Consider the following 25610-nt stretch of genomic DNA (forward strand, 5'->3'; position numbering starts at 1 on the left):
TGAGGGAGAAATGTTGGCCACAACACCAGGAAGAACTCCCCTGCTCTTCTTCGAAATAGTGCCACGGGATCTTTTACATCCACCTGAGAGAGCAGACGGGGCCTCGGTTTAACGTCTCATCCGAAAGACGGCACCTCCGACAGTGCAGCGCCCCCTCAGCACTGCACTGGGAGTGTCAGCCTGGATTTATGGTGCTCAAGTCTCTGGAGTGAAACTTGAACCCACAACCTTGTTCAGGAAAGATAGGGAAGGAAAGATAGGAAGAGGTGTGGTAGTATTGGTTAAGGAGAATGTTACAGTGCTGGAGAGGGAGGATGTCCTGGAGGGGTCAAGGACAGAATCTATATGGCTAGAGTTAAGAAATAATAGAGGTGCCATTTCACTACTAGGTGTATTCTATAGACCACCAAATAGTGGGAAAGATATGGAGGAGCAAATTTGCAGAGAAATTACTGAGAGGTGCAAGAACTATAGAGTAGTGATAATTGGGGACTTCAACTATCCTAATATAGACTGGGATTGTAATAGTGTAAAGGGAAGAGAAGGGGAAGAATTTCTGAAGTGTGTTCAGGAGAACTTTCTTGATCAGTACTTTTCTGGCCCGACGAGGGAGGAGGCATTGCTGGATCTGGTTCTGGGGAATGAGGTAGGTCAAGTGGAGCAAGTGTCAGTAGGTGAACATTTAGGGAACAGTGATCATAGTATCATAAGGTTTAGATTAGCTATCGAAAAGGACAGGGAGCAAACTAGAGTAAAAATGTTGAACTGGGGAAGGCCAATTTCAGTGGGATGAGAACGGATCTGGCCCGGGTAAACTGGAATCAAAGATTGGCAGGCAAAACTGTAATGGAACAATGGGCTGCCTTTAAAGAGGACATAGTTCAGGTACAGTTGAGGTACATTCCCACTAGGGGGAAAGGCAGGGCAACTAAAGTCAGAGCTCCCTGGATGACGAAAGAGATAGAGAATATGATGAAGCAGATAAAGAGCGCGTACGACAGATGTCAGGTTGCAAATACATCTGAGAATCAGGCTATATATAGAAAGGTCAGAGGAGAAGTGAAAAAGAAAATAATTGGGGCAAAGAGAGGGTATGAGAATAGAATGGCAGCCAACATAAAAGGTAATCCAAAAGTCTTCTATAGGCATATAAATAGTAAACGGGTAGTAAGAGGAGGGGTGGGGCCGATTAGGGACTAAAAGGAGACCTACGCATGGAGGCAGAAAGTATGGCTGAGGTACTAAACGAGTACTTTGCATCTGTCTTCACCAAGGAAGAGGATGCTGCCAGAGACAGTGAAGGAGGAGGTAGTGGAGACACTTGATAGGATAAACATTGATAAAGAAGAGGTATTAGAAAGGCTGGCTGTACTTAAAGTAGATAAATCACCAGGAGCGGATGGGATGGATCCTAGGATGCTGAGGGAATTGTGGGAGGAAATCGCGGAGGTACCGGCCATAATATTCCAATCCTCCATAGATACGGAGGTGGTGCCAGAGGACTGGAGAATTGCAAATGTTACACCATTGTTCAAAAAAGATAAACCCAGCAACTACAGGCCAGTCAGTTTAACCTCGGTAGTGGGGAAGCTTTTACAAACAGTAATCAGGGACAAAATTAACAGTCACTTGGATAGGTGTGAATTAATTAAGGAAAGCCAGCATGGATTTGTTAAAGGCAAATCGTGTTTAACCAACTTGATCGAGTTTTTTGATGCGGTAACAGAGGGTTGATGAGGGTAATGCGGTTGACGTGGTGTACATGGATTTCCAAAAGGCGTTCGACAAAATGCCACATAATAGGCTTGCCAGCAAAGTTGAAGCCCATGGAATAAAAGGGACAGTGGCAGCATGGATACGGAATTGGCTAAGTGACAGGAAACAGAGAGTAGTGGTGAACGGTTGTTTTTCGGACTGGAGGAAGGTATACAGTGGTGTACCCCAGGGGTCGGTTCTAGGACCACTGCTTTTCTTGATATATGTTAATGACTTGAACGTGGGTGTACAGAGCACAATTTCAAAATCTGCAGATGACACAAAACTTGGAAGTATAGTGAACAGTGAGGAGGATAGTGATAGACTTGAGGAGGACAGATAGGCTGGTGAAATGGGCGGACACATGGCAGATGAAATTTAACGCAGAAAAGTGTGAAGTGATACATTTCTGTAGAAAGAATGGGGAGAGGACATATAAACTAAATGGTACAATCCTAAAGCGGGTGCATGAACAGAGAGATCTGGAGTTACTAAAGCAAAATACTGCGGATGCTGGAAATCCAAAATAAAAACAGAAAATACTGGAAATACTCAGCAGGTCAGGCAGCATCTGTAGAGAGAGAAACAGAGTTAACGTTTCAGGTCGATGACCCGTCGTCAGAGACCTGGGGGTATGTGTGCACAAATCGTTGAAGGTGGCAGGGCAGGTTGAGAAAGCGGTTAAAAAAGCACACGGGATCCTGGGCTTCATAAATAGAGGTATAGAGTACAAAAGTGTGGAAATTATGATGAACCTGTATAAAGCACTGATTCGGCCCCAACTGGAGTATTGTGTCCAATTCTGGGCACCACACTTTAGGAAGGATGTGAAGGCCTTAGAGAGGGTGCAGAAAAGATTTACAAGAATGATTCCAGGAATGAGGGACTTCAGTTACATTGATAGACTGGAGAAGCTGGGGTTGTTCTCCTTGGAGCAGAGAAGGTTGAGAGGAGATTTGATAGAGGTGTTCAAAATCATGAGGGGTCTGGACAGAGTAGATAGAGAGAAACTGTTCCCATTGGCGGAAGGGTCGAGAACCAGAGGACACAGATTTAAGGTGATTGGCAAAAGAGCCAAAGGCGATGTAAGAAAAAACTTTTTTACGCAGCGAGTGGTGAGGATCTGGAATGCACTGCCTGAAAGGGTGGCGGAGGCAGATTCAATCCCAGCTTTCAAAAGGGTGTTGGATAAATATCTGAAGGAAAAAGGTTTTCAGGGCTACGGGGAAAGGGCGGGGGAGTGGGACTAGCTGAGAGTCGGCACGGGCTCGACGGGCCGAATGGCCTTCTTCCGCGCTGTAACCATCCTATGATTCTATGATTCTTCTGACCCAGAGCTATCAACTGAGCCATGGCTGGAAATATGAAATCAAATCAGAAAATGTTGGAAGTACACAGCAGATCTGCACAGAGGAGAGACAGAGTGTGAGATTTTGGGTGTGGACCCTTTCATCAATTCTGTCTTTTCTCTGTACAAATGCTCACTGACCCGCTGTGTATTTCCAGCATATTCTGCTTTTAACTGAGCTACAGAGACAAGCACAGGGGTACAAGGGCGGGGGAGAGAGAGAGAGACTGAGAGCCATATGCGTGAAATTGGATGAATAGTGAGGTAGTTAAGGGGATAAAGCAGATAAGAGGAGGTGTCAATGACAGACAGAGGAGGGGACAATGTGATGGAAACAGGAGCAGGAGCTTAATGTGATGAACAGCACAAAAGACAGATTACTCAGACTAACAGCAATTGGTTCTGGTGGGGGAGGGAAGATGCTCTAGGGAGGGTCAATTTGGTGCTGAGCTCAGTCCAACTGTTGCTGAAACCCCCATCCGTGCCTTTGTCCCTCAAGACTCGATATTCAACGCTCTCCGGGCCGGCCTCCCACATTCCACCCTCCGTAAACTTGAGGTCATCCAAAACTTGGCTGCCCGTGTCCTAACTCGCACCAAGTCCCGTTCACCCATCACCCCCGTGCTCGCTGACCTACATTGGCTCCCGGTCCGGCAACGCCTCGATTTAAAATTCTCATCCTCGTGTTCAAATCCCTCCATGGCCTCGCCCTTTTCTATCTCTGTCACCTCCTCCAGCCCCTACTTCTTCTTCTTAGGCAGTCCCTTGGAACCGAGGATGACTTGCTTCCACATTAAATATGAGTTCTCAGGTGACTGATGAGTCCAATGCGGGACCTACAGTCTCTGTCACAGGTGGGGCAGACGGTGGTTGAAGGGGCGGGTGGGTGGGGTGCTTGGGTTGACATGTGCTCCTTGCACTGTTTGCGCTTGGCTTCCGCTTGCTCCCGGCGAAGAGACTCGAGGTGTTCGGCGCCTTCCCGGATGCTTCTCCTCCACTTTGTGTGGTCTTGGGCCAGGGATTCCCAGGTGTCGGTGGGGATGTTACACTTTTTCAAGGAGGCTTTGAGGGTGTCCTTGAAGCATTTCCTCTGCCCACCTGGGGCTCTCTTGCCGTGCCGGAGCTCCGAGTAGAGCGCTTGTTTTGGGAGTCTCGTATTGGGCATGCGGACAATGTGACCCGTCCATCGGAGCTGATTGAGCGTGGTCAGAGCTTCAATGCTGGGGATGTTGGCCTGAGCAAGAACACTGACGTTGGTGCGCCTATCCTGCCAATGGATTTGCAGGATCTTGCGGAGGCAGCGTTGGTGGTACCTCTCCAGTGCTTTGAGGTGCCTGCTGTACATGGTCCATGTCTCTGAGGCATACAGCAGTGCAGGTATCACTGCTGCCCTGTAGACCATGAGCTTAGTGCTGGGTTTGAGGTCCTGGTCTTCAAACACTCTCTTCCTCAGGCGACCGAAGGCTGCACTGGCACACTGAAGGCGGTGTTGGACTTCGTCGTCGACGTCTGCCCTTGTTGACAGTAGGCTCCCGAGGTATGGAAAGTGGTCCACGTTGTCCAAGGCCTTGTCATGGATTTTGATAATCAGGGAGCAGTACTGTGTGGCAGGGACAGGTTGGTAGAGGACCTTTGTCTTACGGATGTTTAGTGTAAGGCCCATGCTCTCGTATGCTTCGGTGAAGGTGTTTACGATGGTTTGGAGTTTGGCCTCCGAGTGAGCGCAGACGCAAGCATCGTCTGCATACTGTAATTCGACGACAGAGGATGGGACGACCTTGGATCTGGACTGGAGGCGACGGAGGTTGAACAGTTTCCCGTTTGTTCTGTAAATTAGCTCCACTACAACCCTCCAAGATCTCTGCGCTCCTCCAATTCTGGCCTTTTTCGCATCCCTGATTTTCATCGCTCCACCATTGGTGGCCGTGCCTTCAGCTGTTTGAGCCTTAAATTCTGGAACTCATAGAATCACAGGAAGTCCCCCTCTAAATGTAAATGCAAGTTGTTGTTGTATTTATATCGCACCTTTAATGTCGTAAAACATCCCAAGTTGCTTCACAGGAGCGTTACCAAATGAAATTTGACACCGAGCCACATAAGGAGATATTAGGACAGGTGACCAAAAGCTTGGTCAAAGAGGTAAGTTTTAAGGAACGACTTAAAGGAGGAGAGAGAGGTAGCGAGACGGAGAGGTTTAGGGAGGGAATTCCAGAGCCGAGGGCCTCGGCAGCTGAAGGCACGGCCGCCACCGGTGGAGCGATTAAAATATCGGGGATGCGCAAGAGACCAGAATTGGAAGAACTATAGTAATACCTTTGTGATTTTCACTCGATCTGAGAATTTGTCAACGTGAAAGCCGGCAGAATCTCAGTACAATAATCATAAATAATAATCTCTTGCACATTTATACATCACCTTTTCACTTCCAACGGTCTCAAAGCCCTTCACACAGTAATTTTACTTTAGTTTTTGATTTGCAGTGACTGTTGTGAACCAGAAAGCTTCAAACCAAGTGAGGCCTTTGGTTAAAAAAAAAAAATCACCATGGTAACAGGTACTGAATGCGAAAGTGAAATCTCAGAGTAAATAGAGTCATTTTAGTTTCCACCGCGGGCTCTTTCATTCAGTTCGAAAGCCGGGAAAATACACAGTAGAACCTGTGTGATTTTGTTTTTCCTGATGTAAAGATAATTGGTAAAAGAATCAGGCAGATATGAGGGGAAAAATATTTACACAGCGATCTTGTTGTGATCTGGAATGCGCTGCCTGAAGAGGAGGCAGATTCAAAAATAACATTCTAAAGGGAATTGGATAAATACTTGAAAAAGAAAACATTTGCAGGGCTATGGCAGGGTTGCCAACAATGTTCCCCCGAAGGTGCTTGGCAGCGAATTTAAAGGGCCCATGCAAGGCGGGGGGCAATGAGAGGGAAACAACAGTTGCCAACCCTCCAGGATTGGCCTGGAGTCTCCAGGAATTGAAGATTAATCTCCTGGACACGGCTCCGAGCGACACCCGGGAGAGAAAATTGCAAATAACAACAGAAAATGCTGGAAATACTCAGCAGGCCAGGCAGCATCCGTGGAGAGAGAAACAGAGTTAACGTTTCAGGTCTGGGACCCTTCATCAGAACTGGAAAAAGCTGGAGATGCAACAGATATTAAGCAGGTGCAGAGACGGTGGGTGGGGGTCGGTGGGGTGGTTAGGAGGGGAGGACGGAATTGAAGGAACATACTGTACTTTTGTAAGAGGCAGGACAGATAAAATGTTGCAAATGGGAATGGCAAAAATCATACTGCATGAAAAATGGGGGCAGGTATAATTATCTGAAATTTTCTAACTCAATGTTGAGTCCAGAGGGCTGTAAAGTGCCTAATCGAAAGATGAGGTGCTGTTCCTCGAGCTTACGTTGAGCTTCATTGGAACAGTGCAAGAGGCAAGTAAATCGCTGTTTCACCTGGAAGGGGTGTTTGGGGCCCTGGACAGTGGGAAGGGAGGAGGTAAAAGGGCAGGTGTTGCTTCTCCTGCACTTGCACGGGAAGGTGCTGGGTGAAGGGGAAGGGCTGTTGGGGGTGATTGAGGAGTGGACCAGGGTGTCGCGGAGGGAGCGGTCCCTTCGGAATGCTGAAAGGGGAGGTGAGGGGAAGATGCGTTTGGTGGTGGGATCACGTTGGAGGTGACGGAAATGAGAAAATTGCATGTGGATTTAAAAAAATTGTCTAATGTTCTTTGAACGCTTTCATTTTATTAGTTAAAAAAGTGTTGGAGATGGGAAAAAGGCTATTTGACTGGGTGAGGCAGTTGGAGGCAGGAGGTCATGTGATGAAGCCTCCAGGAATACGCCCAACCAGAGTTGGCGACCCCCAGACTCTGGGGAAAGAGCTTGATCGAGTTTTTTGATGAGGTAACAGAGAGGGTTGATGAGGGCAATGCGGTTGACGTGGGTTTCCAAAAGGCGTTTGATAAAGTGCCATATAACAGGCTTGCCAGCAAAGTTGAAGCCCATGGAATAAAAGGGACAGTGGCAGCATGGATACGAATTTGGCTAAGTGACAGGGAACCGAGAGTAGTGGTGAACGGTTGTTTTTTCGGACTGGAGGAAGGTATACAGTGGGGTTCCCCAGGGGTCGGTACTAGGACCACTGCTTTTCTTGACATTTATTAATGACTTGGACTTGGGAATACAGAGCACTGTTTCAAAATTTGCAGATGACACAAAACTTGGAAGTATAGTGAACAGTGAGGTCAACAGTGATAGACTTCAAGAGGACATAGACAGGCTGGCGAAATGGGCGGACACGTGATAGATGAAATTTAACGCAGAAAAGTGTGAAGTGATACATTTTGGTAGGAAGAACAAGGAGAGGCAATATAAACTAAAGGGTACAATTCTAAAGGGGGTGCATGAACAGAGAGACCTGGAGGTATATGTACACAAATCATTGAAGGTGGCAGGGCAGGTTGAGAAAGCGGTTAAAAAAGCATACGGGATCCTGGGCTTCATAAATAGAGGAATAGAGTACAAAAGCAAGGAAGTTATGATGAATCTTTACAAAACACTGGTTCAGCCTTGACTGGAGTATTGTGTCCAATTCTGGGCATCGCACTTTAGGAAGGATGTGAAGGCCTTAGAGAGGGTGCAGAAAAGATTTACAAGAATGGTTCCAGGGATGAGGGACTTCAGTTACGTGGATAGACTGGAGAAGCTGGGGTTGTTCTCCTTGGAGCAGAGAAGGTCGAGAGGAGATTTGATGGAGGTGTTCAAAATCATGAGGGGTCTGGACAGAGTAGATAGAGAGAAACTGTTCCCATTGGCGGAAGGGTCGAGAACCAGAGGACACAGATTTAAGGTGATTGGCAGAAGAACCAAAGGCGACATGAGGAAAAACTTTTTATGCAGCGAGTGGTTAGGATCTGGAATGCACGACCTGAAAGGGTGGTGGAGGCAGATTCAATCATGGCTTTCAAAAGGGAGTTGGATAAGTACCTGAAGGAAAAAAATATGCAGGGCTACGGGGAAAGGGCGGGGGGAGTGGGACTGGCTGAAGTGCTCTTGCAGAGAGCCAGCACGGGCTCAACGGGCCGAATGGTCTCCTTCTGTGCTGTAACCATTCTATGATTCTATGGTAAAAAGTCCCAGGACGAGGGAGCGGGGAAGAGTCCCCTATAATACAATGCGGCCTGTTCAAGCACAAGGGGAGAGTCTAATTAAGCACAGTGAGGAACACATAGAGAAAGGAGAGTGCTTCTTAGGCAGTCCCTCGGAACCGAGGATGACTGGCTTCCACATTAAAAATGAGCTCGCAGGTGACTGATGAGTCCAATGCGGGACCTACAGTCTCTGTCACAGGTGGGGCAGGCGGTGGTTGAAGGGGCGGGAGGGTGGGGTGCTTGGGTTGACGTGCGCTCCTTGCGCTGCCTGCGCTTGGCTTCCGCTTGCTCCCGGCGAAGAGACTCGAGGTGTTCGGCGCCTTCCCGGATGCTTCTCCTCCACTTTGTGTGGTCTTGGCCCAGGGATTACCAGGTGTCGGTGGGGATGTTACACTTTTTCAAGGAGGCTTTGAGGGTGTCCTTGAAGCGTTTCCTCTGCCCACCTGGGGCTCTCTTGCCGTGTCGGAGCTCCGAGTAGAGCGCTTGTTTTGGGAGTCTCGTATCGGGCATGCGGACAATGTGACCCGCCCATCGGAGCTGATTGAGCGTGGTCAGAGCTTCGATGCTGGGGATGTTGGCCTGAGCGAGAACACGGACGTTGGTGCGCCTATGCTGCCAATGGATTTGCAGGATCTTGCGGAGGCAGTGTTGGTGGTACCTCTCCAGTGCTTTGAGGTGCCTGTTGTACATGGTCCATGTCTCTGAGGCATACAGCAGGGCAGGTATCACTGCTGCCCTGTAGACCATGAGCTTAGTGCCGGGTTTGAGGTCCTGGTCTTCAAACACTCTCTTCCTCAGGTGACCGAAGGCTGCACTGGCACACTGAAGGCGGTGTTGGACTTCGTCGTCGACGTCTGCCCTTGTTGACAGTAGGCTCCCGAAGTATAGAAAGTGGTCCAAGGCCTTGTCGTGGATTTTGATAATCGGGGGGGCAGCACTGTGTGGCGGGGGCAGGTTGGTAGAGGACCTTTGTCTTACGGATGTTTAGTGTAAGGCCCATGCTCTCGTATGCTTCGGTGAAGGTGTTGACGATGGTTTGGAGTTTGGCCTCCGAGTGAGCGCAGACGCAAGCATCGTCTGCATACTGTAATTCGACGACAGAGGATGGGACGACCTTGGATCTGGACTGGAGGCGACGGAGGTTGAACAGTTTCCCGTTTGTTCTGTAAATTAGCTCCACTCCAGCGGGGAGCTTACTGAGGGTGAGATGGAGCATTGCAGCAAGGAAGATCGAGAAGAGCGTTGGTGCGATGACACAGCCTTGTTTGACCCTGGTCCGTACGTGAATTGGGTCTGTGGTGGAGCCGTTGGTCAGGATCACGGCTTGCATGTCGTCATGAAGCAGGCAGAGGATAGTCACAAACTTTTGAGGGCAGCCGAATTTGAGGAGGTACGGAGATAAAGAGAGTGTAACTGAGAGAAAAAGAGTGACAAAGAAAGAAAGACTAGCATTTATACCAACAACAACAACAACTTGTATTTATATAGTGCCTTTAACATAGTAAAATGTCCCCAGGGGCTTCACAGGAGTATTAAAAGACAAATAAAAATCATGCTTTTCACAACCTCAGGTCACCCAAAAGCGCTTTACAGCCAATGAAGTACTTTTGAAGTGTAGTCACTGTTGTAATGTAGGAAATGCAGCAGCCAATTTCTGCACAGCAAGCTCCCACAAACAGCAATGTGATAACAACCAGATAATCTGTTTTCGTGATGTTGATTCATCCCACCAACCATCCCATCCCCTTCCAACGTGTCTTGTATTCTGACCTACCCGCCCCGCACGCCCACTGGGGCAAATCTTGCCAATCTCCTCCCCATCCAACTCATTGCCCCCCCCCAGCGCTGACCCTGTGGATGCTGGCAGTGGGGCAGCCATCACCGACCCTCTCCGCATCTTCCTCCAGAATGTCCATTCACTTGCGAACAAGGCCCTTGCCATCCATGAGCTTATCATGGACGACTGCATCGAATCATGGCCCTGACGGAAACATGGTTGAGGGGTGATGACACCTTACCCTTAAATGAAGCCTCCCCACCTGGTGGCCGTGCCTTCTGTTGCTTAGGCCCTAAGCTCTGGAATTCCCTCTCTAAACCTCTCCGCCTCGCTACCTCTCTTTCCTCCTTTAAGACGCTCCTTAAAACCTAACTCTTTGACCAAGCTTTTGGTCACCTGCCCTAATTTATACTTATGTGGCTCGGTGTCAAATTTTTTGTCTTAAAATACTCCTGTGCAGCACCTTGGGACGTTTTACTATATTAAAGGCGCTATATTAATCCAAGTTGTTGTTGTTGTATAATTCTCATGGTCTTCCTTTAACCTGGTCCAAAAATTCCTCGAGGAATTGTTTTAAGGCAGCTAAAACTGGCATAAGGAAATACAAAGAAAGCCTTGCAAAACCGGGGTTGTTTTCCATGAGAAGAGAGGAGGTTACAGATGAGACAAGGGCCCAGAAATTCGGGTCTCCACGGGTGAGTACGCACGGGCTACTCACCCGTAAGCCCAATGGAAGTGCCAGTTTCCTGCATGCACTGCACATACACAGGAAACCGGCACTTCCGTTCCCCTGAAAGAAGGGGTTCAGAGGTCGAACGCGTGCGCGGGAGAGGCAGCGCGTGCGCATCGAACTTACGTTTTTTTCCCAGGTTTTCCCGGGAGGGTAAGTCTCCAGAAGTTACACATAAAAAGCAGTCGCAAGGCCTGCTTTTAACAAGGTAAGTGGTGAAATAATTAAAATTAAAACATTTTTTCCACAGGTTTATTATTTTAAAATACTTTAAAGAAAGGTAAGTTTATTTTTAGCCCCGTTAGAAAATAAAATTAATTTTTTCAAAAATTTAAATTATTGTTTAAAATAGTTATTTCATGTAATTTATAGTTTATTTTAAAAATGTGATGTTTTTAAAAAATTTATTTGAAGATTTAGTGATGTTTTGGGGCTTCTAGTATTTATAGGTTTGACAGGTCTTCCTGTCAAACTTATGAATGAAGCATTCCCTGCTACCATTGGCTCTCCATGGCCCATGTGATCCCAGGGGAACGCTTCGAACTAACTGCGCCCCTGGGATACGCAAACACTGCGCGCTGGCAGTTGGAGGAGGCCCAGGATCGGAATCCCACGGGGGCCCAGAGCTCAACGGCCGGCGCGCTAGGTAAGTGCAGGTCGGGGGCTTGCACCCGCGGGAAGCCCCCGACCCGAATTTCTGGGCCAAGGTGATATTGGCCAGGACACCGGGGAGAACTCCCCTGCTCTTCTTTGAAATAGTGTCTTGGGATCTTTTATATCCACCTGAGAGAGCAGATGGTTTAATGGGTGATTTCTCCAGCAAAATGCAGTCAGTGGAGGACAGTTACGCAAAACAAATGATGAAGGGATCAAGGGATATGGGGAGAAAGCAGGGACAGGGTACTGAATTTGGATGATCAGCCATGATCTCATTGAATGGCGGAGCAGGCTCGAGGGGCCGAATGGCCTACTCCTGCTCCTATCTTCGATGTTTCTATGTGTGTTAAATCAATCCCAGTCACTGACAACAGTGATTGACGGGTGAATTGCCCAATCATCTCCATTCTGGCTGGCACTTGTGATGTCACCATACACAAGCTTTTCCTTTCTTTAAAGTGAGGAAAGGAACAGATGATATAAATATCAGTACTTCTTTGATTTAACTTCAGCTACGATTGCGGGACTAAAAGAGCTAGATTCCGAATAGTCAAGCTTCAGGTGAGGCTGGAGATTTGTAGGATTTTTGCTCCCTCGTGCAATGATTGATGTGAGGAATGGACTTCGATTAAAGTTAATGCTAATTCACTGAGCTCACTTTAAAAGAACCTGGTTGATTATCTGGCAAGAAAACAGGACTGAAGGTTATAAGGACAAACCTGGGCAAAAGGTTATTTATTAGTTTATACAACACTTGTGTGTTATTCAACAAGCCAAAAGAAGCGCTCTACTCAGAGCTCCGACACGGCAAGAGAGCCCCAGGTGGGCAGAGAAAACGCTTCAAGGACACCCTCAAAGCCTTCTTGAAAAAGTGCAACATCCCCACCGACACCTGGGAATCCCTGGCCCAAGACCGCACAAAGTGGAGGAGAAGCATCCAGGAAGACGCCAAACACCTCGAGTCTCTTCGTCGGGAGCAAGCGGAAGCCAAGCGCAGGCAGCGCAAGGAGCGCACGTCAACCCAAGAAACCCACCCGCCCCTTCAACCACCATCTGCCCCACCTGTGACAGAGACTGTAGGTCCCGCATTGGACTCATCAGTCACCTGAGAACTCATTTTTAATGTGGAAGCAAGTCATCCTCGGTTCCCGAGGGACTGCCTAAGAAGAAGTTATTCAATGGCCACGGTTCCCGAGGGACTGCCTAAGAAGAAGAAGTTATTCAACGGCCACAACATTTGGAGAAAGTTTGCTGTTTTGGCTATTTGGAAGTGACCTAGAAATTGTAACAGAGAATCCAGCCATTTGACCCAACCAGTCCACGTTAATGTTTATCCTCCACACGAGGAGTTGTCCAAATCCCATGTGCCTGCTCAGTTCCTGGATCCCCTTATTCCTCTTCCCTTCCACTTCCTGTCTAACCTATTCTTAAATGTTGACATGGTCTCTGCTTCAGTCACGGCCTCACTACCCTCTGCGTGAAAAGGTTTCTCCCGCTCTCTGTCCCAAATCTCTTGCATTTACTCTAGACCCCTCAACCAATGGAATCAGTCTTCTATTTACCTTGTCTCATCTGTAACCTCCTCATGGTAAACAACCCCGGTTTTACAAGGCTTTGTTTGTAATTCCTTATACCAGTTTTAGCTGGCTTAAAACAATTCCTCGAGGAATTTTTGGACCGGGTTAAAGGAAGACCATGAGAATTATACAACAACAACAACTTGGATTTATATAGCGCCTTTAACGTAGTAAAACGTTCCAAGGCGTTGCACAGGAGTATTTTAAGACAAAAAATTTGACACCAATCCACATAAGGATAAATTAGGGCAGGTGACCAAAAGCTTGGTCAAAGAGTTAGGTTTTAGGAGCGTCTTAAAGGAGGAAAGAGAGGTAGCGAGGCGGAGAGGTTTAGGCAGGGAATTCCAGAGCTTAGGGCCCAGGCAACAGAAGGCATGGCCACCAGGTGGGGAGGCTTCATTTAAGGGTAAGGTGTCATCACCCCTCAACCATGTTTCCATCAGGGCCATGATGTCGATGCAGTCGTCCATGATAAGCTCATGGATGGCAAGGGCCTTGTTCGCAAGTGAACGGACATTCTGGAGGAAGATGCGGAGAGGGCTGGTGATGGCTGCCCCACTGCCAGCATCCACAGGGGCAGTGCTGGGGGGGGGGGGGTGGGGGGCGAAATGTTGGATGGTGAGGAGATTGGCAAGATTTGCCTCCAGTGGGTGCGCTGGGTGGGAAGATCAGAATACAAGACACGTTGGAAGGGGATGGGACGGTTGGTGGGACGAATAGGCTTCCGCTGCGCCAGTCCTCCCCTCCTCCCTCCCCATTCCTCCTTTCTGCCCTCCCCCATTCCTCCTCTCCTCTCTCCCCCATTCCTCCTCTCCTCCCTCCCCATTCCTCCTCTCCTCTCTCCCCATTCCTCCTCTCCTCTCTCCCCCATTCCTCCTTTCCTCCTTCCCCCATTCCTCCTCTCCTCTCTCCCCCATTCCTCCTCTCTTCCCACTCACAGTTAGCGCCATATTTCCTCTCCTCACTCTCCCAGTATTGCTATTCCTCCTCTCCTCCCTTCCCCAATCCAACTTTATTCATGCTCTCTTCCCCTGAATTCTGCTCCATTCCTAGACTCTTTTCTCTTCAATCCAACTCAATTCTCTCTTCACTCTTTCACCAGTACTGCAGCATTCTTTTCTTTCCTGTCCTGCCTCCCTCTTCTCCCTCTTTATGTCTACAACTACTCCTCTCCTGCCCACTCATTCTGATTTTGATTGGATTTGTGTGTGGTGATAACACATAACACAGCTGGAAAGTAAAGATTGTATATGTACATATATGTCGGGCTGTGTGATAATCCTAGGGTTCTGAAGACTGTAGCTAAAGGAGACACACAGGTTGAAGTGCAAGCCAATACAGTAACACATCAAAAGGTTTAAATGAGGCCTCGATTTTAAAATTCTTATCCTCATGTTCAAATCCCTTCATGGCCTTGCTCCCTTCTCTATCTCTGTTAGCTCCTTCAGCCCTCTACACCCTCCAATATCGCTGCGTTCCTCCAATTCTGGCCTCTTGCGCATCCCCCACTTCCTTTGCCCCACCATTGGTGGCCGTGCCTTCAGCTGCCTAGACCCCAAGCTCTGGAACTTCCTCCCTAAACCTCTCCGCCTCTCTTGCCTCCTTTAGTGGCTCAGTTGGCAGCACACTGGCCTATGAGTCAGAAGGTTGCGGGTTCAAGTTCCACTCCAGGGACTTAAGCACATAAAGCTAGGCTGACACTCCAATGCAGTACTGAGGGAGTGCTGCACTGTCGGAGGTGCCGTCTTTCGGATGCGATGTTAAACTGAGGCCCCGTCTGCTCTCTCAGGTGGATGTAAAAGATCCCATGGCACTATTTCGAAGAAGAGCAGGGGAGTTATCCCCGGTGTCCTGGGGCCAATATTTATCCCTCAATCAACATAACAAAAACAGATTATCTGGTCATTATCACATTGCTGTGTGTGGGATCTTGCTGTGCGCAAATTGGCTGCTGCGTTTCCTACATTACAACAGTGACTACACTCCAAAAGTACTTCATTGGCTGTAAAGCGCTTTGAGACGTCCGATGGATGTGAAAGGCACTATAGAAATGAAAATCTTTCTTTTTTTTTTCTTTTTAAGTCGCTGCTTAAAACCTTCCTCTTTGACTAAGCTTTTGGTCATCTGTCCTAATATCTCTTTATGTTTTTCCAGCATTTGCAGTGTTTCTTTTATTATCTGCTGAATTGGTAACAAAGGGCGGCGGGACGGGGGGTGGTGGGTGTTTGCTCTGGGTTAGTGCTGGAGCAATAAAAAAGGAGGAGGTTAGTGAAGGCATTCTTAGAATACAGAATGATTTACTACACGTAACTATTGAAGATGTTTAAGAGGATTTAGATCAATACTTGGAAGAAGAAAAATATAAACAGGTGTAGGGAACTGGGATTGGAGTGGACAGTTTGGTGTTCCGCTTGCATGTTTGCCGGTTTGTGATTCCCAATCCCGCTCATTTACTTTAATGGTCAGGAAAATCAGGCACTGGTGAGCATAAAACGAGCAACCCTTGTCAACCTCTGACTTGGTGTTCGCACAAGGTAGCAGGACAGGTAGATAAGGTGGTTAAGAAGACATACGGGATACTTGCCTTTATTAACCGAGGCATAGAATATAAGAGCAGGGAGGTTATGCTTGAACTGTATAAAACACTAGTTAGGTCACAGCTAGAATACTGCGTACAGTTCTGGTCACCACATTACAGGAAGGATGTGATTGCACTAGAGGGGGTGCAGAGATTTACGAGGATGTTGCCTGGGCTGGGGAATTTTAGCTATGAGGAAAGATTGGATAGGCTGGGGTTGTTTTCTTTGGAACAGAGGAGGCTGAGGGGAGATTTAATTGAGGTGTATAAAATTATGAGGGGCCTAGGTAGAGTGGATAGGAAGGACCTATTTCCCTTAGCAGAGAGGTCAATAACCAGGGGGGCATAGATTTAAAGTAATTGGTAGGAGGTTTAGAGGGGATTTGAGGAGAATTTTTTTCACCCAGAGGGTGGTGGGTGTCTGCAACTCACTGCCTGAAAGGGTGGTAGAGGCAGGAACACTCATCACATTTGAAAAGTACTTGGATATGCACTTTGACGTAAGAAAACTACTAGGCACTTGGTCTGAGTATTAAACAAGGCTTTAATCAACTGTTTTTCAACATGGAGATCTAGTTGTGTCCTTCACTAGTTCCTGTTAAAGAATGTCCTGAGCAAGCTGGGCCCATGCCCGAGTATTTATACTCTCCCTGGACAGCGCCACCAGCAGGCCGCCCGGTATCATTTCATAAGTCATTTCCACATGAATGTCAAGATTCATGTCACACTTGAAGTGCCGTAACCTGCAGGGCTACGGACCAAGAGCTAGAAAGTGGGATTAGGCTGGACCGCTCTTTGTCGGCCGGCACGGACAAGATGGGCCGAATGGCCTCTTTCTGTGCTGAACCAGCTCTGATTCTATATGGAATGATAGACAGTGACTGCTGGTAGGCTATTCCATTATGGTGGGTGGCAGCGGGCGGGGGGCGGGGGGGTGGGGAAATCACAGCCAAGTCTGGTATAGTCCTCAGCCAACATGCACAGGTGCGCTCTACCTGGAGATGGTCATGGAGTGGCGAGGGCTACTGGTTAGGAACAGGACCACACTTGATTCGCCCCTCTCCCTAACTCAGGGGGCACATAGGCACCTGGTCTTGCCGCCCCTGAAACAAATTCAGCACGAGACCAGCGATCAAGTCTGGGATCTTCCTGACCTACGCAGCTCTTGCTAAACTCACTGAGCCCAGGGGGTAACCCCCACACATTTAGGTGTTCCACAGGTTATGTTGTTGGATACAAGTTCTCCGAGCCATGATACTGTATGGTTGACTTTACCTCTTCCTGGACTAGCTTGTAGAAGGGAAAGTTTCCCTATCACCAAAACCCCCTCGTTACTTCCCACTTGACAAACAACAGACCCAGTACAATCCACTGGAAACTTTAACTTGGCAATGAGGGATTTCAGTTTAACTTGTGTGCTTGTTGACACTCTGTTCTTTGAAGAGATTCATTTTCAATTTTCAAAGGCACTTAATCTTTTTTTTTCCTCTTTCAATTTGCCCTAACAATGCTCGAGATGGTGGCACAAGTTCAGGCATAGATTCGGCCACAGTTTTGAGCACAGGTTTGGCCACAGTTTCGGGCATAGTTTCGGGCACAGTTTTGGGCACAGATTTGGCCACTGTTTCGGGCACAGTTTCAGGCACAGTTTCGGGCACAGGTTCAGCCACAGTTTCGGGCACAGATTCACAACTGCTGCCAAGCCTTCTGTACCTCTCTCAAGTATTCATTCTTATGTGGAAGTCCCGCTAATGAATGGCGGTGGGATATTTTTTTTTAAATGACATTTATATAGAAATACAGCGCCTTTCACAACCTCAGGACGTCCCAAAGCGCTTTACAGCCAATGAAACGCTTTTGAAGTGCAGTCACTGTTGTAATGTAGGAAACACGGCAGCCAATTTGCGCACAGCAAGCTCCCACAAACAGCAATGTGATAATGACCAGATAATCTGTTTTTAGTGATGTTGGTTGAGGGATGAATATTGGCCCCAGGACACCAGGGAGAACTCCCTTGGTCTTCTTCAAAATACAGGAAACTCTTTTTTATCCGGCACCGACGGGACCGGCGTGGTGCTGGTTGATCAAAAAGTCCGGATTACAGAGAGGTATACTTACCAAGGTACGAGAGCCCCGTACACGGCCACAGGTGCAAGAGTCCCGGTTACACGGCCACAGATCCAGGAGTCCCTGTTGCACGGCCACAGATCCAGGAGTCCCTGTTACACCGCCACTAATATGTAGTAAAACTTACCTGAACCTACTCCTGAATTTTTCCGGTTAAGCGAGATTTCCGGATATTTAGGTGCCGGTTAAAAGAGAGTTTCCTGAAGTGCCACAGGATCTTTTACACCCACCAGAGAGAGCAGACTCGGTTTAACGTCTCATCCGAAAGACGGCACCTCTGACAGTGCAGCACTCCCTCAGCACTGCACAGGGAGTGTCGGCCTAGATTTTTGTGCTCAGGTCTCTGGGGCGGGATTTGAACCCACAACCTTCATGATTTGAGGTGAGAGTGCTACCCACTGAACCATGTCTGGCACCTTAAATAGCACTGAGATATAGGGATGAAGTAATAACAGGGTGTTGCTGAGTTGCCTGTTCTCAGTCAGAGCAGCAGTGAAACCGCTCCAAATGGTCTCCAGTGACCCCTGAGATACGGAGGGTAAAAGTCAGCTCGGGTTCCTGCTCCTGATCGCAATCCAATGACCCTTGGAAGGGGCATGTGTGTGTCGGTAGCATGTAAGTGTAGGATTGGGCTCGGCTGTGTAACTGAGACTCACTGTCTAGACTCACACATAGAGAATGGCCAGAGTGTGGTATCTGTGGGCTTCTTATCATGCGTCAAGATAGGAAGGTAGAAAACTGAGATAAAGTGAAATAGTCACCGTGCCAGGTAAGATATGGTGATCATATTTTCCAAACCAAATCCGAGGAGACACAGGTTGGGAGCACAGCACAGGAACCAGGATGGAAAATATAGGTTAGGCAGCGTAGCGAGGTAACATTTGTTAGCAGCCTGTGTTTTAACAGTTGCACAAATACACTGCAAAGGCAAAACAAATGTGCATATAATTACCGCGGAGGTGACGTTGCATTATTGAAGCGCATTCAGACACCTGCCCCCCCCCCGTGACTGAGGTCACACCAGATCCCCCACAGTATCTAGGATTATCCCCCCCTTCCCAAGGTGACAGTGACCGAGCCTCCCCCACGGCCTCTCCTTCACACGCTCCGGTGGCCGGGCTCCCAGGCAGCAGGAGCCCGGCCGGCAACTCAGAAACAACAACTGGCACACGCGCAGAAAGAGCGCCCAGTCACACATGCTCAGCGAGTCACTCCGCCCGCTGTAGAAGTTGTTGTTTCATTTAGCGTTAGAGCCGCAAACTGACAGTTCAGGGGGGTACACTCACTGCCTGGGAGTACGCTCGCTGCCCAGGGGGTACGCTCACTGCCAAGGGGGTACGCTCACTGCCCAGGGGGTACACTCATTGCCCAGGGGTACACTCGCTGCCCGGGGGTACACTCGCTGCCCGGGGGGTACGCTCACTGCCAAGGGGGTACGCTCACTGCCCAGGGGGTACACTCATTGCCCAGGGGTACACTCGCTGCCCGGGGGTACACTCGCTGCCCGGGGGTACACTAATTGCCCAGGGGTACACTCAATGCTCGGGGGGACACTCACTGCTCGGGGGTACACTCGCTGCCCGGGGGTACACTAATTGCCCAGGGGTACACTCAATGCTCGGGGGGACACTCACTGCTCGGGGGGACACCCACTGCCCAGGGGTACACTCACTGCCCGGGGGTACGCTCACTGCCCGGGGGGACACTCACTGCTCGGGGGTACGCTCACTGCCCAGGGGGTACACTCACTGCCCGGGGGGACACTCACTGCTCGGGGGTACGCTCACTGCCCGGGGGGACACTCACTGCCCGGGGGGACACTCACTGCTCGGGGGGACACTCACTGCCCGGGGGTACACTCACTGCTCGGGGGTACACTCACTGCTCGGGGGGACACTCACTGCTCGGGGGGACACTCACTGCTCGGGGGTACGCTCACTGCCCAGGGGGTACACTCACTGCTCGGGGGGACACTCACTGCCCGGGGGTACACTCACTGCTCGGGGGGACACTCACTGCCCAGGGGGTACACTCACTGCTCGGGGGGACACTCACTGCCCGGGGGGGACACTCATTGCCCGGGGGGGCACTCACTGCCCAGGGGGTACACTCACTGCTCGGGGGTACACTCACTGCCCGGGGGGGACACTCATTGCCCGGGGGTACACTCACTGCTCGGGGGGACACTCACTGCCCGGGGGTACACTCACTGCTCGGGGGGACACTCACTGCCCAGGGGGTACACTCACTGCCCGGGGGGACACTCACTGCTCGGGGGTACACTCACTGCCCGGGGGGGCACTCACTGCCCGGGGGGACACTCACTGCTCGGGGGGACACTCACTGCTCGGGGGTACGCTCACTGCCCAGGGGGGACACTCACTGCCCGGGGGGACACTCACTGCCCGGGGGTACACTCACTGCTCGGGGGTACACTCACTGCTCGGGGGGACACTCACTGCCCGGGGGTACACTCACTGCTCGGGGGGACACTCACTGCTCGGGGGGACACTCACTGCCCAGGGGGTACGCTCACTGCCCGGGGGGAAACTCACTGCTCGGGGGGACACTCACTGCCCGGGGGGACACTCACTGCTCGGGGGGACACTCACTGCTCGGGGGGACACTCACTGCTCGGGGGGACACTCACTGCTCGGGGGGACACTCACTGCCGAGGGGGTACACTCACTGCCCGGGGGGACACTCACTGCTCGGGGGGACATTCACTGCTCGGGGGGACACTCACTGCTCGGGGGGACACTCACTGCCCGGGGGGACACTCACTGCCCGGGGGGACACTCACTGCTCGGGGGGACACTCACTGCCCGGGGGGACACTCACTGCCCAGGGGGTACACTCACTGCCCGGGGGGACACTCACTGCCCGGGGGGACACTCACTGCCCGGGGGGACACTCACTGCCCGGGGGGACACTCACTGCTCGGGGGGACACTCACTGCCCGGGGGGACACTCACTGCCCGGGGGTACACTCACTGCCCAGGGGGGACACTCACTGCTCGGGGGTACACTCACTGCCCAGGGGGGACACTCACTGCCCGGGGGGACACTCACTGCTCGGGGGGACACTCACTGCTCGGGGGGGGACACTCACTGCCCGGGGGGACACTCACTGCTCGGGGGGGACACTCACTGCCCGGGGGGACACTCACTGCCCAGGGGGGACACTCACTGCCCGGGGGGACACTCACTGCTCGGGGGTACACTCACTGCCCGGGGGTACACTCACTGCCCGGGGGGAACACTCACTGCCCGGGGGGACACTCACTGCCCAGGGGGTACACTCACTGCTCGGGGGGACACTCACTGCTCGGGGGGACACTCACTGCCCGGGGGGACACTCACTGCCCGGGGGTACACTCACTGCCCAGGGGGGACACTCACTGCTCGGGGGTACACTCACTGCCCAGGGGGGACACTCACTGCCCGGGGGGACACTCACTGCCCGGGGGGACACTCACTGCTCGGGGGGACACTCACTGCTCGGGGGGACACTCACTGCTCGGGGGGACACTCACTGCTCGGGGGGACACTCACTGCCCGGGGGGACACTCACTGCCCGGGGGTACACTCACTGCCCAGGGGGGACACTCACTGCTCGGGGGTACACTCACTGCCCAGGGGGGACACTCACTGCCCGGGGGGACACTCACTGCCCGGGGGGACACTCACTGCCCGGGGGGACACTCACTGCCCAGGGGGTACGCTCACCGCCCAGGGGGGACACTCACTGCTCGGGGGTACACTCACTGCCCAGGGGGGACACTCACTGCCCGGGGGGACACTCACTGCTCGGGGGTACGCTCACTGCCCGGGGGTACACTCACTGCTCGGGGGGACACTCACTGCTCGGGGGGCACTCACTGCTCGGGGGTACACTCACTGCCCGGGGGTACACTCACTGCTCGGGGGGACACTCACTGCTCGGGGGGACACTCACTGCTCGGGGGGACACTCACTGCTCGGGGGGACACTCACTGCCCGGGGGTACACTCACTGCTCGGGGGTACACTCACTGCCCGGGGGGACACTCACTGCCCGGGGGTACACTCACTGCCCGGGGGTACACTCACTGCCCGGGGGGACACTCACTGCCCGGGGGTACACTCACTGCCCGGGGGGACACTCACTGCCCGGGGGTACGCTCACTGCCCGGGGGTACGCTCACTGCTCGGGGGGACGCTCACTGCCCGGGGGTACACTCACTGCTCGGGGGGACACTCACTGCTCGGGGGTACACTCACTGCCCGGGGGTACACTCACTGCCCGGGGGGACACTCACTGCTCGGGGGGACACTCACTGCTCGGGGGGACACTCACTGCCCGGGGGTACGCTCACTGCCCGGGGGTACACTCACTGCCCGGGGGTACACTCACTGCTCGGGGGGACACTCACTGTCCGGGGGGACACTCACTGCCCGGGGGTACACTCACTGCCCGGGGGGACACTCACTGCTCGTGTGGACACTCACTGCTCGGGGGTACGCTCACTGCCCGGGGGGGGGAACACTCACTGCCCGGGGGGACACTCACTGCTCGGGGGGACACTCACTGCTCGGGGGGACGCTCACTGCCCGGGGGGACACTCACTGCCCGGGGGGACACTCACTGCTCGGGGGGACACTCACTGCTCGGGGGGGGGGGACACTCACTGCTCGGGGGGACGCTCACTGCTCGGGGGGACACTCACTGCTCGGGGGGACGCTCACTGCTCGGGGGGACACTCACTGCTCGGGGGACACTCACTGCTCGGGGGGACACTCACTGCTCGGGGGACACTCACTGCTCGGGGGGACACTCACTGCTCGGTGGGACACTCACTGCTCGGGGGTACACTCACTGCCCAGGGGGACACTCACTGCTCGGGGGGACACTCACTGCTCGGGGGGACACTCACTGCCCGGGGGGACACTCACTGCTCGGGGGGACGCTCACTGCCCGGGGGTACGCTCACTGCTCGGGGGGACACTCACTGCTCGGGGGGACACTCACTGCCCGGGGGTACACTCACTGATCGGGGGGACACTCACTGCTCGGGGGGACACTCACTGCCCGGGGGTACACTCACTGCCCGGGGGGACACTCACTGCCCGGGGGGACACTCACTGCCCGGGGGGACACTCACTGCCCGGGGGTACACTCACTGCCCGGGGGGACACTCACTGCCCGGGGGGACACTCACTGCCCGGGGGGACACTCACTGCTCTGGGGGACACTCACTGCTCGGGGGGACACTCACTGCTCGGGGGGACACTCACTGCTCGGGGGGACACTCACTGCCCGGGGGTACGCTCACTGCCCGGGGGGTACACTCACTGCTCGGGGGACGCTCACTGCCCGGGGGGACACTCACTGCCCGGGGGTACACTCACTGCCCGGGGGGACACTCACTGCTCGGGGGGACACTCACTGCTCGGGGGACGCTCACTGCCCGGGGGGACACTCACTGCCCGGGGGTACACTCACTGCCCGGGGGGACACTCACTGCTCGGGGGGACACTCACTGCCCGGGGGGGGGGAACACTCACTGCCCGGGGGGACACTCACTGCTCGGGGGGACACTCACTGCTCGGGGGGACACTCACTGCTCGGGGGGACACTCACTGCTCGGGGGGACACTCACTGCTCGGGGGGACACTCACTGCTCGGGGGTACACTCACTGCCCAGGGGGGACACTCACTGCCCGGGGGTACGCTCACTGCCCGGGGGGACACTCACTGCCCGGGGGGACACTCACTGCTCGGGGGGACACTCACTGCTCGGGGGGACACTCACTGCTCGGGGGGACACTCACTGCTCGGGGGGACACTCACTGCTCGGGGGGTACACTCACTGCTCGGGGGGACACTCACTGCCCAGGGGGGGACACTCACTGCCCGGGGGGACACTCACTGCCCGGGGGGACACTCACTGCTCGGGGGGACACTCACTGCCCAGGGGGGGACACTCACTGCCCGGGGGGACACTCACTGCTCGGGGGGACACTCACTGCTCGGGGGGACACTCACTGCCCAGGGGGGGACACTCACTGCCCGGGGGGACACTCACTGCCCGGGGGGACACTCACTGCCCGGGGGGACACTCACTGCCCGGGGGTACACTCACTGCCCGGGGGGACACTCACTGCTCGGGGGTACACTCACTGCTCGGGGGGACACTCACTGCTCGGGGGGACACTCACTGCTCGGGGGGACACTCACTGCCCGGGGGGTACACTCACTGCCCGGGGGGTACACTCACTGCCCAGGGGAACACTCACTGCCCGGGGGTACGCTCACTGCCCGGGGGGACGCTCACTGCCCGGGGGTACACTCACTGCCCGGGGGTACACTCACTGCCCGGGGGTACACTCACTGCTCGGGGGTACACTCACTGCCCGGGGGGACACTCACTGCCCGGGGGGACACTCACTGCCCGGGGGTACACTCACTGCTCGGGGGTACGCTCACTTCCCGGGGGGACACTCACTGCCCGGGGGTACACTCACTGCCCGGGGGGACACTCACTGCTCGGGGGGACACTCACTGCCCGGGGGGACACTCACTGCTCGGGGGGACACTCACTGCTCGGGGGGACACTCACTGCTCGGGGGGACACTCACTGCTCGGGGGTACACTCACTGCCCGGGGGGACACTCACTGCCCGGGGGTGCACTCACTGCCCGGGGGTACACTCACTGCCCGGGGGGACACTCACTGCCCGGGGGGACACTCACTGCCCGGGGGGACACTCACTGCCCGGGGGGACACTCACTGCTCGGGGGGACACTCACTGCCCAGGGGGACACTCACTGCCCGGGGGGACACTCACTGTACAGGGGGGTCACTCACTGCCCAGGGGTAGACTCATTGCCCAGGGGTACACTCACTGCCCGGGGGTACGCTCACTGCCCGGGGGGGGGGACACTCACTGCTCGGGGGTACACTCACTGCTCGGGGGGCACTCACTGCCCGGGGGTACACTCACTGCTCGGGGGGGCAGTCTGCTCGGGGGGACACTCACTGCCCGGGGGTACACTCACTGCTCGGGGGTACACTCATTGCCCAGGGGTACACTCATTGCTCGGGTGGACACTCACTGCTCGGGGGGACACTCACTGCCCAGGGGTACACTCACTGCCCGGGGGTACGCTCACTGCCCGGGGGGACACTCACTGCTCGGGGGTACGCTCACTGCCCAGGGGGTACACTCACTGCCCGGGGGGACACTCACTGCCCGGGGGTACACTCACTGCTCGGGGGTACGCTCACTGCCCGGGGGGACACTCACTGCCCGGGGGTACACTCACTGCTCGGGGGGACACTCACTGCCCAGGGGGTACACTCACTGCTCGGGGGGACACTCACTGCCCGGGGGGACACTCACTGCCCGGGGGTACACTCACTGCTCGGGGGGACACTCACTGCCCGGGGGTACACTCACTGCCCGGGGGGACACTCACTGCCCGGGGGTACACTCACTGCTCGGGGGTACACTCACTGCCCGGGGGGACACTCACTGCTCGGGGGGACACTCACTGCTCGGGGGGACACTCACTGCCCGGGGGGACACTCACTGCTCGGGGGGACACTCACTGCCCGGGGGTACACTCACTGCCCGGGGGGACACTCACTGCTCGGGGGGCACTCACTGCTCGGGGGGACACTCACTGCCCGGGGGGACACTCACTGCCCAGGGGGACACTCACTGCTCGGGGGGCACTCACTGCTCGGGGGGACACTCACTGCTCGGGGGGACACTCACTGCTCGGGGGAACACTCACTGCCCGGGGGGACACTCACTGCCCGGGGGGACACTCACTGCCCGGGAGGACACTCACTGCTCGGGGGTACGCTCACTGCTCGGGGGGACACTCACTGCCCGGGGGGACACTCACTGCTCGGGGGTACGC

This window comes from Somniosus microcephalus, chromosome 13, assembly GCF_052327205.1.
Source record: "Somniosus microcephalus isolate GS21.2 chromosome 13, FLI_Smic_1.0, whole genome shotgun sequence".
In the NCBI taxonomy this organism is placed as follows: Eukaryota; Metazoa; Chordata; class Chondrichthyes; order Squaliformes; family Somniosidae; genus Somniosus; species Somniosus microcephalus.